General features: G+C 41.9%; 1 non-coding gene and 1 pseudogene across 1 annotated transcript; one reads left to right on the top strand and one right to left on the bottom strand.

The window, feature by feature from the left end:
• Positions 1 to 1,925: 1,925 nt before the first annotated feature.
• On the bottom strand, positions 1,926 to 2,705 carry LOC147439091 (uncharacterized; annotated as a pseudogene).
• An 8,414-nt stretch (positions 2,706 to 11,119) lies between these two features.
• On the top strand, positions 11,120 to 11,429 carry LOC147439090 (signal recognition particle RNA). Its single transcript, XR_015184681.1, has one exon.
• The last annotated feature ends 2,831 nt before the right edge of the window (positions 11,430 to 14,260 follow it).

Raw genomic sequence — 14,260 nt, 5'->3', positions numbered from 1 at the left:
AGGCAGATCTCCACACGATATCTGTTGATGAATCAAGTAAAGTCCTTAGAGGAAAATTTCCACTACTCATCATAATATCCTAAAAAGAGGAAATAAAAAAGGTAAGTGCAATGCACATTTCCAAATATCTATGAAACTCAAAGACATCTTTGCTAGTGGGCCCTCTAACAAAGACAAAAAGATCATGACAACAGTGAAAATCAATCACCTTTTACAATGTTCAAAGGGAAAAACCTCATTCAAGTATTGCTCATTTGCCAAAATCTCTCTGTGTATTGTGAGGGAGATTTACATGTCCTATATTGAAGAGTATTTTAAGTATGTCTAGCTCTCTCTTTTTGTATTGAGAAGGGAGAAAGTACTTCATTACCATTCTTTTTGAAAGTTCTTCCAAGTTTGTGGTTGTTTGCAAGCCACATTCAACCAAAGTGAAGTATGTTTTGTCATTTGGTTTGCTAGACACTTGATTTTTGTGTTGTTCACTGAACTTTTCTCCTTGAAAGTAGTCACCCAAGGATGAAAACCATGAGAGAAGCACACGAGCATCCTTTCTACCATCATCCTTTTCTCTTGGTACTCATCCAAGGATGACAACCAAGAGACAAGTACATGAGCATCCTTTCTTCTATCATAATTTACAAGAGTAATTTTTTTTTAGAGATCTTGTTTTGTTTTGTCTTGATTTGAGCATCCAAAGTATGATTAATCACTTTGATAAGCCACTTATCTTTGTTGTCATTTTCATCATTGCACTTGTGGGAACTCTGCCTTTGTAACTTCTTGCGATTTTTTTGAAAGAGAGTATGTGAAACACATTCCTTTTCAGGCTCTTCAATAAGCACATCAATGATTTGATCCATAACAAGAGAATTTTGGGTGGTCATAATTGGTTAACTCAAGAAAACTAAAAGTTAAAATATAGAGTTAAATCCAAAATTTATGCAAGAGTCAAAATCACAAGAAGAAAAAAAAGAGTATAAGAAAATGAATAAGATGAGATCTGTGTATGTTGGATGAACTAGAAAAATTCCAAGGAGACCTCCATTGAATATGCAAAGCCTTTGAACAATCCAAACTGATGAATAGAAGCAATTGAGAGAGAATTTTCTTGTTTCATTGATGATTATAGGCACTTTGATTGACTTTGAGGCTGATTTGCAACACTTTGTGATTGCTCCTTATGAGTGTGAGTGATGCATGAATTGTCGTTGTTGATCTTCTTCAATTGTTTGCATCCTTTTCTTTGAAATAGGTTGCTAGTACTTATGATTGAAACTATTGAGATGAGGAAGCTTGTTGTTCTTGCATCTTTAGCAAAGAGAGAGCCTTCCAAAAGCGATCTTCTTGAGAGTATTCATGCCAAAGTTATTTGATTCTACAACTGTTCGGAGCATTTTTAAAAGCTCCAATACTACTGTTTGCTTCTTGAAATCTTCCCAACACTTTTTCACTACTTTGATTCATTAAATCAAAATAAATTTAGTAAAATTATTGATTGACTAATCACAAAATACAAAGAGAACAACATAAACAAGAATAAAAAAACAAGACATCATACTAGGCATTTGCCTTTCACCTCTTTATTCATATCATGGAGCATGAATTACAATTCCACCAATAGCAACCCCTTGTTGGGGCCAACATTTGAGGATCTAGGCGGGCCAACGTTTGAGGATGTAGGCATGCATTTGTAATATAGGGCATCACATACCACCCGGTATCACCTCCTCAAGGTGACCTCATGCACTCCTAGCCTCATGGGATAACCATTGGTACTCTACCACAACAGCGGGGGTTGATAACTACACATGAGGCATTAGCCTCCTTTTATAAAAAAAGATCAGTCACACAGGTCGAGATTCACACTACGTCCATTTGGACATTGGAGATCCATCTCAACGGTTTCATAGACTAGACTTCCTCTCCTATGATAGAGACATAACAATTAGAGCACTCTCAAAGTTGAAATTTTTGCTACACGGCTGGCAAAAAAACAAACCAAGTTTCTTTGGAGATATATGTGTGTTAATATTTTCCTTCTCAAGTGTCTTCTTAGTAGATTGATCCTTCTAGCCACTCTATTGCTACCTTGGTGTAGAAGCAGGAATGTATGGTGTTTTAGGCTCAACCTTTCTTGTTGGTGTGTACACCTTGGCTTTATTTCTTGCATTGGTGACTAGTGTATGGGAGCAGGCCTCTTCTTCATGGTGAGATCAATCTACTCTTCCTCAGATGATTCCTCAATAGATTCATATTCTTCATCAAAATATAAATCACCATCACCATGCTCATCATTGTCGTGTTCCTCACCATCCTCATCACTATCCCTCATCATCCTCTCCACTCTTCTCCTTTACAACCTTGCTCTTCTTAGACACAACACATTTCACTTTAGACTTACATTCTATAGGAGGCACCTCTAATATGGGAGCAGTAGGGGATTTTTCTGCAAGATTGTTTGCTAGAGTAGCAAACAAGCCTACAACAGCCTTGTCAAGTTTGGTGACCCCCAACCTACCATTCTCTTTAGCAAGAAGTGTGGATTCCTCCTCATCCTCATCTCGCATCTCAAATTCATCTCATCATCCCAACCTCATAGAGTCATCATCCCTAACAGCTTCGGTCTTGTACACATAGAAGTAGATGCTTCCAGAACTATTATGGGAGAACACAAAATATTTCTAGAAAATGAGGTCCAAAGTCATTTCCCCCATGAAAGGGTTTCAAGTCGCCAGCAGCTCCAGCATACGCCTGCTCACTTTCTCCGATTTCAGTGAGCTTTGGTGAGCGTTCGCAGTTCGACAAAAATTTTGGGAGATCTCGTAAAGCTAAGTCTGCTCAAATTTTTGATTCGGGCTCTTTTCAGCCTTAGTTTCCACTACAGTCAGGTTTGCATAGGGAATTTTATCATTTTGTGCATAATTTTTGTCAGTGCCAAATACTACGTTACAGGTCCCATATAGTCTACTGCGGGTTGTGCTATATAGCACGTGATGGTCTCACTCAGTTTCTCCTCATTTCGGGCAATTTTCACATCAAGTGCAGGCATTTTCCATGGCTGACAACAACACACATGTTCAAGATGTTTGCTACTGAGGACAGATTGGATGAGGACAATTACCCTATGTGGGCTTACATGATAAACATGTTCTTGTGTCAAAGGGCTGTTTGGAATATTGTGCATGGCATTGATGTACGCCTTGGTTCTGAGGATGTAGTCGATATTGAGGATGTGGCAAATCTTGCTGCAAGGATGGATGTTGTAAGAGTTGTTTTGCCTACGATAGAACAAGCTCATTGGGATGTAAAGGAAGTGCAGGCTCATGAATTGATTGCGTTGTCTGTGAAGTGCACTATTACTCCTCACATTCATTCAATGAAATTTGCAAAACACGCTTGGAATATTCTGGTTGGTCTTTATGCAAGTCGCAATGAGGCTAATATTACATTACTGCGTAAAGAGCTAGAGCCGAAGATTATGCATGTGGACACTTTCCTTACTGTTGTCAAGGATATCAATGAGAAACTTATTTCTGCAGGTGAAGTCATTTCAGATAGTTCCCTTGTGCAAACTATTCTTGATGCCGTACCAGATTCTTACCAAACTTTTGCTAGTACTTCCAGAGACTTATGACCCAAGGAAATCCGGAAGTTGTCAAGTTTGATGCATTGTGCACATTGCTGTTGCAAGAGTCAATTTCTAGAAAAAAATAGGAGTAGACAGCGTGCAGTTGAATAGGCTTTTATTGCTTCTTAAAGAAAGGGTGGTAGCAACAATGCAACCACTTCTTATGGTTCTTCTACGAGTGGAAAATCACTTGTTCCTAATGCTTCTACTGGCAGCAATTCGTCTCGAAATTCTGGTGATAAGGGCAAAAAGAAGATGCGTTGCCATTATTGTAAAGCTAATGATCACTTGATAAAGCAGCATCCTAAGTTGAAGGCCAAAGAGGCTAAGAAGAAAGAGGGTGGTTCCACTGAAAATGCTGGTTCCACTACCCATTGTTGAGTCTTCTGTGAAAGAAGACTGTGATGCTGATGTTGATGTAGAATGGACCTTTAATGCAAAGTGCACTTACAATACTGTTGTCCATGATGCATGCATGTCAGTTGTTGCAGATTCACATGTGTAGTATTTTGAAAGTGGTGCTAAAAGCACATTACCTCACATCGTGAATTATTCACCTCTCTTGAGTCTATCCCTCATGGGAATTCAGTCACTTGTGCCAACAATGCCTCTTATCCGGTTCAGGGGGTTGGAAAGATTGTGCTTACTGCTACTAATGGTAGTTCTTTCACACTTGTTGATGCACTTTATGTACCTGGGATCAAGAAGAATCTTTTGTCTGTATCTGCACTTGCTAGACTTGGACTTATAGTCAAATTTGTGGATGATAGATGTATAGTTCATGATCTCAGTTTTGGTGATGAAATTGTTGCATCTGGTCTTTTGTGTCGGTTGTATAAGCTCACTTTGTATGACAAGTGTGGACAAAAATTTGCAAATGCAGTTGCAAATTCAAGGGCTATTTCAGATGCAAAACTTTGGCATGCACGTTTTCGTCATCTGAATTTTGTCAGTTTGCTGCATTTACAAAAATCTGAAATGATTGCTTCTTTGCCGCCTCTTGAAGCACCTGTCAAACATGTTTGTGAAGGCTGTATTTTGGGTAAGATGCAAAGTTCAAAGTTTCCAAAGGATGGTTCAGTTAGGGCCACATGCAGATTGCAGCTTGTGCATAGTGATGTTGGTGGGCCCATGCAAACTCCGCCCTTGGGCAATTACCTTTACTTCATGACTTTCATTGATGATTACTCCAAGCATGCATGGGTATTTCCACTTAAAGCAAAGTCCAAAGTTTTTATGTGCTTCAAACAATTTCTGGCTATGGCTGAAAATGTCTCGAAATGTACTATGGGCACCCTCCATTCCGATCGAAGGGGGGAGTATATGTCTCATGAATTCAATGCATTTCTAGTTAATCATGGAATAAAACACCAATGTACAGTGCCGTATACGCCTCAGCCAAATGGTGTTGCTGAGAGGAAAAACAGGTCACTTAGGGAAATGGCACGATGTATGGTCAAAAGTCAAGCTTTTCCGCATTCTTTTTGGCTTGAGCTCATCATGTGTGCCACTTATGTACTTATTAGGTGTGTTACAAAAGCTTTGCAATCTATTACTCCATATGAAGCATGGTATCATAGAAAGCCTTCTATTGAGCACATGCGTGTTTTTGGTTGTTTGGCATATGCTTTGGTGCCACAAGCACATCCCAGAAAATTGGATGATAAGGCTGTCAAATGTATTTTTGTTGGTTATAGTGCTTAAAGCAAAGGTTACAGGTTATATCATCCGCAAACAAAGCGTATTTTGTTTTCACGGGATGTAGTGTTTGTGGAAGATTTTGTTCAGCCCTTGTTGTCATGTTCTAGAGATAGTAATGTAAGCACATGACATTTATGGCACTTTGTTGCCTCTTTTTAGTGGTGAAATTTTGAATGTAAATTCCAATGAGGCAAATGTACAGCCTATGGGGGTTTTTAAAACCGTTACAGATCGGCCTATTACTGATGCAAATATACATGATGTACTTGATGAGGAAAGGACTGAAAATGAGCAGGCTAGAGGTATGCCAAAATGTCTGGTGCATACATTGCGTGATAGTAAATTGGATGCACCTTTGTCTAGTTGTACTCGTTCAGGCTCTGGACATGCATCTTATGCATCAGATTGTTATGCTTTGGCTGTGTCTAGTAACCTCTGTCTTTTGATGAAGCACCTAATTCAAAAAATTGGATGGCTGCCACGCAATCAGAATATGATGCACTTATGGAAAATGACAGATGGACTTTATGTGGTTTGCCTCCTAGAAAAAAGGCCATTGGTACACAGTAGGTTTACAAGTTGAAACGGAAGTCGGACGGTGAGATCGATCGCCATAAGGCTCGACTTGTTGCAAAGGGTTATGCACAGCAAAAAGGCTCTGGCCATGCATCTTATGCATCAGATTGTTATGCTTTGGTTGTGTCTAGCTTACATGATGTTGAGTAACCTTTGTCTTTTGATGAAGCGGAGAATTCAAAAAATTGGATCGTTGCCATGCAATCAGAATATGATGCACTTATAGAAAATGATAGACGGACTTTACATTATTTACCTCCTAGGAAAAAGGCCATTGGTACAAAGTGGGTTTACAAGTTGAAACGCAAGCCGGATGGTGAGATCGATTGCCATAAGGCTCGACTTGTTGCAAAGGGCTATGCACAGCAAAAAGGCATAGATTATGAAGAGACTTTTTCTCCCACCTGTCGTATGACTACTGTGCGTTTTCTATGTGCATTGGAAGCTCATATTGGTTGTGATGTACATCAATCAGACATTGTTACTGCTTTCTTGAATGGTGACATATTTGAGGAAGTTTATGTAACGCAGCCTCGCGGTTTTGTCAAGAAAGGACAAGAGGACAAAGTGTGCAGATGTAAGAAGGCTTTGTATGGGTTGAAGCAATCTCCTCATGCTTGGTATGAGAAAGCTGAGACTCATTTGGTCAAACGAGGCTTTCGTAACATTTCAACAGAAAGGACATTGTATGTAAAGCGTGAGGGTGATGTACTTCCATTGTGGTTCTTTATGTAGATGATTTTTTTATCACTGGATTCTTTTATCACTGGTTCTGAGGATGTAGTCGATATCACTTGTGCCAACAATGCCTCTTATCCGGTTCAGGGGGTTGGAAAGATTGTGCTTACTACTGCTAATGGTAGTTCTTTCACACTTGTTGATGCACTTTATGTACCTGGGATCAAGAAGAATCTTTTGTCTGTATCTGCACTTGTTAGACTTGGACTTATAGTCAAATTTGTGGATGACAGATATATAGTTCATGATCTCAGTTTTGGTGATGAAATTGTTGCATCTGGTCTTTGTGTCATGGGCTGTATAAGCTCACTTTGTATGACAAGTGTGGACAAAATTTTGCAAATGCAGTTGCAAATTCAAGGGCTATTTCAAATGCAAAACTTTGGTATGCACGTTTTTGTCATCTGAATTTTGTCAGTTGCTGCATTTGCAAAAATCTGAAATGATTGCTTCTTTGCCGCCTCTTGAAGCACCTGTCAAACATGTTTGTGAAGGCTGTATTTTGGGTAAGATGCAACGTTCAAAGTTTCCAAAGGATGGTTCAGTTAGGGCCACATGTAGATTGCAGCTTGTGCATAGTGATGTTGGTGGGCCCATGCAAACTCCGCCCTTGGGCAATTACCTTTACTTCATGACTTTCATTGATGATTACTCCAAGCATGCATGGGTATTTTCACTTAAAGCAAAGTCCAAAGTTTTTATGTGCTTCAAACAATTTCTGGCTATGGCTGAAAATGTCTCGAAATGTACTATGGGCACCCTCCACTCCGATCGAGGGGGGGCGTATATGTCTCATGAATTCAATCCATTTCTAGTTAATCGTGGAATAAAACACCAACGTACAGTGCCTTATACGCCTCAGCCAAATAGTGTTGCTGAGAGGAAAAACGGGTCATTTAGGGAAATGGTACGATGTATGGTCAAAAGTCAAGCTTTTCCACATTCTTTTTGGCCTGAGGCCATCATGTGTGCCACTTATGTACTTATTAGGTGTCTTACAAAAGCTTTGCAATCTATTACTCCATATGAAGCATGGCATCATAGAAAGCCTTCTATTGAGCACATGTGTGTTTTTGGTTGCTTGGCATATGCTTTGGTGCCACAAGCACAACGCAGAAAATTGGATGATAAGGCTGTCAAATGTATTTTTGTTGGTTATAGTGCTGAAAGCAAAGGTTACAGGTTATATCATCCGCAAACAAAGCATATTTTGTTTTCACGAGATGTAGTGTTTGTGGAAGATTTTGTTTAGCCCTTGCTGTCATGTACTAGAGATAGTAATGTAAGCTCACATGACATTTATGACACTTTGTTGCCTCTTTTTAGTGGTGGAAGCTCAAATGTAAATTCCAATGAGGAAAATGTACAGCCTATGGGGGTTTTTAAAAATGTTACAGATCAGCCTATTATTGATGCAAATATACATAATGTACTTGATGAGGAAAGGGCTGAAAATGAGCACGCTAGAGGTATGCCAAAATGTCTAGTGCATACATTGCGTGACAGTAAATTGGATGCACCTTTGTGAAGTCGTACTCGTTCAGGCTCTGGCCATGCATCTTATGCATCAGATTGTTAGGCTTTGGCTGTGTCTAGGAACCTCTGTCTTTTGATGAAGCACATCATTCAAAAAATAGGATGGCTGCCACGCAATCAGAATATGATGCACTTATGGAAAATGACAGATGGACTTTATGTGATTTGCCTGCTAGAAAAAAGGCCATTGGTACATAGTGGGTTTACAAGTTGAAACGCAAGCCGGATGGTGAGATTGATCACCATAAGGCTCGACTTGTTGCAAAGGGTTATGCACAGCAAAAAGGCTCTGGCCATGCATCTTATGCATCGGATTGTTATGCTTTGGTTGTGTCTAGCTTACATGATGTTGAGTAACCTCTGTCTTTTGATGAAGCGGAGAATTCAAAAAATTGGATGGCTGCCATGCAATCAGAATATGATGCACTTATAGAAAATAATAGACGGACTTTACATGATTTACCTCCTAGAAAAAAGGCCATTGGTACAAAGTGGGTTTACAAGTTGAAACTCAAGCCGGATGGTGAGATCGATCGCCATAAGGCTCGACTTGTTGCAAAGGGCTATGCACAGCAAAAAGGCATAGATTATGAAGAGACTTTTGCTCCCACCTGTCGTATGACTACTCTGCGTTTTCTATGTGCATTGGCAGCTCATTTTGGTTGTGATGTACATCAATCAGACATTGTTACTACTTTCTTGAATGGTGACATATTTGAGCAAGTTTATGTAACGCAGCCTCGCGGTTTTGTCAAGAAAGGACAAGAGGACAAAGTGTGCAGATGTAAGAAGGCTTTGTATGGGTTGAAGCAATCTCCTCATGCTTGGTATGAGAAAGCTGAGACTCATTTGGTCAAACGAGGCTTTCGTAACATTCCAACAGAAAGGACATTGTATGTAAAGCGTGAGGGTGATGTACTTCTCATTGTGGTTCTTTATGTAGATGATTTTTTTATCACTGGACCAAATGAGAGACATATTGCTGAATATAAGGTTGATCTGAATGCTACTTTCAAGATGAAAGATTTGGGGCCGTTGCATCATTACTTGGGCATACAGTTTAAGCAGTGTGATGGTGGTACTGCCTTGTGTCAGAAAAGTTACATAGAGACATTGCTATGTAAGTTTGGACTTGAGGATTGCAAACCTATTGCCATTCCCATGGAAACAAGTTTAAAATTGAGTCTTCATGATGCTGGTGATCCTACATATGTCACTCTTTACCAAACTGCTGTTGGATGCCTCATTTATGTGTGCAACACGAGGCAGATATTCAGTTTGCAGTCTCACAGGTCAGCAGATTTATACATAGCTCAGGGTCTGAGCATTGGCAAGATATCAAGAGGACTTTCCGCTACCTTAGTGGCACTTTACATCTTGGCTTGTTTTATCCCAAGGGGGGATCATTGCCGCCAGACTTACATGCTTTTTCGGACTCAGATTGGGCTGGTTGCTTTGACACGCGAGTGTCCACAAGTGGTTTTTGTTTCATGCTTGGCAGTTCATGTATATCATGGTTGAGCAAGACGCAACCTACTCTGGCCACTTCGAGTTGTGAGGCAGGGTATAGGGTAGTCTTCACAGCTACGGTTGAGTGTGTATGGCTCAAACGCCTTATGGCTGTTTTGGGCGTTGGACAGGATACTGCCAATACTATCTACACTGACAGTCAAAGCATATTAATAATTGCGAGGAACCCAGTTTTTCATGCTGGCACAAAGCACATTGAGGTGCATTACCCGTCTTCTCCAAGCTATGTGTGTTTTCCTGGAACCCTAATTCCAACACGTATTATGAATCACTAGTAGGCGAGATACTGAATAGATTGCACGCAACTAGAAATAGGACAGAAAGAGCCAGGTTTAAAATCAAAGAATCTAGTTCTTGTAGCTTCTACTTCTCCTTCTCTAGATTATTAGATGAGCCTATGTGATGCAAAACAAGCTGGATGGGACAAATCCCCCATTGTGAGTGGGCCATGTTGTATCATTGGTAGACCCCGTATTTATACTTCCACCACCTCCTCTCGGTTATATTATTTGGGATGGTACATATATACAAGCATGTGCCTTGTTTGTGCTATGTGCCTCTAAGTGCACTCTTACCCCGAATATATTATTTGGGATGGTACGGACTCATTGCGCATACAACCGATTAGTGTATTGTGCTCGCATCCTTTGACTTGACTTAGTCACCTTAGAGAGGAGTCGGCTATAATATGGACATATTCTATAGGTATCAAGGACTAGGCCAAGATTTCCAATATGTGTTAATTGCCCGTCCTCTTGGAATGTTGTTATAAGCAAAGTGCAATAAGATAGGTGCTTATCCTGATTTTGCTAACAATCAATCGTATACCATAGAAGGAAGTCTAAGGTTGTGCTATTAGTGTGGCCGCATTTTGACCTTCCTTTTAGGACGGAAAGCAGAAGTAAATTCGAGAGTTCGCATCGCTTAAGTTGGACAACAACTAGCCAAAAGTCGATTACAAAAGCGTGAATCTCTCTTTTAAAAGTGGTCATTTATAAAGAAACCATGATGAACAAACACAATTTTGATGGTATCTTGTGGTACAATCGGCGCTTTCTTCAAATATGCGATTTTGCTAAATCGATGAGCAATAGTCTATATCATATCATGGTGTGATGAAAACTTGTAATGGATAACTCTTGCCAGGACCCAAAAGGAGCAACAAAAGGCGTGTGAAATTCTTGGGGCTCCCCATGTGCATGTCACGAGGGTTTGCATACCAGTTTTTCGAAGAGTAGATAATGCAAATGCTTTTTTATGTTCTTCATGCTTGAGGGTTTCTTTATTCGTGGGGGGACCATATTCACATTTACGCGGGATGAACTGGGAGCATATGATTATCCCACATATGAGGCGACTTTGCATAGCTCTAAGGTTCATAGGGTGCAAGGGGCCAGTCATTCTAATCATCCCGGGTGAAATGTCGCCTGTAATCCACGGAAGTGGAGGGGTTTGGGCTGGGTCCTCGGATGGAGGAGCCTGCGGCGGACAGGTCCGGGGATTCCGCACATTCTGTGGCGCGCCCGTCTCCAAGCTTGGAGTGGAGGCACGGCTTCTCCTCGTAGGGGGAGGTGTCTGCCTTCCTTGAAGTGGGGGGGACCGCGTGTAGGCCGGCAACGGAGCGACGAAGACTCCCCTCTCCCGGCAGTGGAGGGATAACGCAGCCCTCGTGTAGCCCCCGATCAACCTCCCGCCCCCGCTCCTACAGACCTCAGCCCTCCAAACAACCTTTTCCTTCCTTTACAAAGCGCGTATTCGTCGCCCCCCTACACCTTTTCCTTTCTTCTTCTTCAAACTACATACCTTGAGCGCAGCAATCGCAGATGCAAGGAAGGGGCCATGGCAGAGCTTCCTCTCTATTGCAAATGCAGAGATGCAGGGAACCTGGCCTCCTTAGCAAATGCAGAGATGAAGGGACCTGGCGGATGAAGGCATTGGCACACATGCACATTTGCACATTTGTAGATTGCAGCGGAAGCCTTCCTGATGCCTTTAACTTAAGGCTTTGTGGCCGAATTTACAGGCGGAAAGGGTGTTCGAACCCTTGCAGCTTCACCATCCTTGCTTTACTCAAAAGATGCAGAAACCGCCCAAGATATGCATATTGAGCTTTCAAAAACAGGTCATCAACGTGTCTATGTAGCCATGAAGCCAGAAGCGGATACCTGCGAGGAATGTGGTGCATGCTGACTATGGAAGCATTGCAGTGTTTGGAGCAGATGTGGGTAGATGGCGTACATCCGGAGGTCATCACATTCGTTTCTGTGCGAACACAGGTACAATCGAGAAATGCACCCAAATCTAATTAAGCAGGGAAAATTCTTTTGCTGGAAATGTTTTAGTGGACATGTATGTAGGCCAGGCATGGACCACCACCAACTCTCCTGTAGAAGCTTTTGAAGAAATGCAAAAAGAGGGTGTAAAGCCAGATTCTTGTGTTTGCTTGCGGCTTGCAGCCGTGCCAGTCTTGTACACAAGGGTCAAGAGCATTTTCAATTTTCAAATGATGAGAGAAACTTGGGCATTTAATGATCTGTATGCTCGATCCGGACATGTACGAGAGGCAGGCGAGTTTCTCAATAGTTCCCCGTGTCAGCCCTCGATAGATATGTGGACTTCTTTGCTCAGTTCATGCGAAACTTACACTGAGGAGAAAGCGGGTCACCGATGCTTTGATCAGCTTTATCTATCAATATCAACTACATTTGTTGGGCCTTCTCTTATCTAGGATACCAGTCCTGTGCCACGACACTACATGCTTACTAGAGAATATATATATAAAGCACGCTTACTAGAGAATCCAAATTGGGAAAGGTTTGAAGACCCGATGCCACGCTTGAAAACTGCCAGTTAGCTAGCTACACATGAACGTCACAAGGCTCAAGCTCGTCTCCAGCTATGAGACAACAGAGGAGGAGCGATGAAAAGCTTGCCTCTGCCATTGCTACTGCTACTCATGCCATCACTACCTCTGTTGGAAGCAGCGATCGGACGTGCCTGCATGTGGTGGCACACCAGTGTAAGGCAACCACCAAATGGGCAAAGGCAAAAAAGCCCTGACATTCGTATTTGTCGCATGGCAAAACTCCAGATGGGTAGAGAAAGAGAGAGGCAATGCGCACATGACAGGGGCTATTCATATTCAAAGCAAACATGTCACATACATTGGCCAAGCAATGTAGAAGCACGAGTCAATCTCAAGCATTTCACATACATGCTAGGCAAGGAGGTTGTCTGGCCGCTCATGGCTCCAAGAGAGGTGGTAATGGCATGAATAGCAGTAGCACTAGCGTCTACCCGCTCATGGCTCCAGGAGAGGTGGTAATGGCATAAATAGCAGTAGCAAGAGGCAGAACGATCATCCACTCGGGCTGACAAAATCAACCTACCTGCACATCCATGTTGTTCGTGCAACCCCCTTTAAAAACAAGACTCAACATGATCTTTTCACGCTCATGCTTTGCGCTATGTTTGGAGCAAAATTGGCCAAGGAATGCAAATCCACGATGGGACTTCGATGCGGGGCAGAGAGCATTGATGCAAGGCGTGTTGTGCTTGGTAATGGTCTAGGTTGCTTCTAGAAAATGCGGAGTGAGTGCTTTGTCCTACACACGATCACCTATGTGGCGGGCATCTCACGATATGTGTGCCAAATAGGCACAGGGCTCTAGTCGCAAGATATGTCCCCCCGACAAGGTAGAGAGCCATGAAAGCCCTAGGTTACTTTCATCGACGGACATGAAGCAATGGATGCGGCATTGTGCAAGACAAATTTGGCAACAATCTATAAGAGCTGCTGAAAAAAGACGTGGTAGTATAAGCTTGGTTGACCTTTATGTAGGATGCATTGTGATCTCTCGGGATGCATTGAGTGCATTAGCAAAGAACCCCGTGCTTCACTCCAAGTTGTTGGAACACATATAAATCCATATCATGTGATATGGGCTAGCAAGAGCATTGAGCTAGTCAAACTGTTGCTAGGGACGATAGTGGCCTCCTCATCTTGTTGTTGAGCTATCGCAGATGGCCATGTTCCCAACTATGTAAGTCTGCATACACACGAGATACATATTGCTCACATGTACTAGACTTCAGTCTCTGAAGAACCTCTACAAGTAATAGGTTTGCCTAGTCTGTACCCTATGGAAAAGCTGAAGCTAACGTAGGCCTCCTCAAAAAGTTCTCCTTGGATTCGTCAATCAGTCGCTCCCACTCACTTCCTTGCTGAAGTCATGTAAGGCTAAAGAGGGATAGACTACTACATTCATTGAATTGAAGCACAGCCACTAATTTAGGACTTCCTTGCTGAAGTCATGTAAGGCTAAAGAGGGATAGACTACTACATTCAATGAATTGAAGCACAGCCACTAATTTAGGAGTGCATCCGCAAGTAGTGCTTGGCCCATAACTATCCACCAATCCATCGATCCACCTCCGTGTCAACAAGCGCTTTGGTGTATCTGCTGAAGCACGCATGTCTATGAGCCCGTAGGTGTCTTGTAGCATCTGACTATTGCAGAAACCAAAGTTAAATAGCCTTAGCCCTCCGGC

This window comes from Adiantum capillus-veneris, chromosome 16, assembly GCF_014529385.1.
Source record: "Adiantum capillus-veneris isolate H3 chromosome 16, ASM1452938v2, whole genome shotgun sequence".
Lineage (NCBI taxonomy): Eukaryota > Viridiplantae > Streptophyta > Polypodiopsida > Polypodiales > Pteridaceae > Adiantum > Adiantum capillus-veneris.
This window is presented reverse-complemented; position numbering and strand designations above follow the sequence as displayed.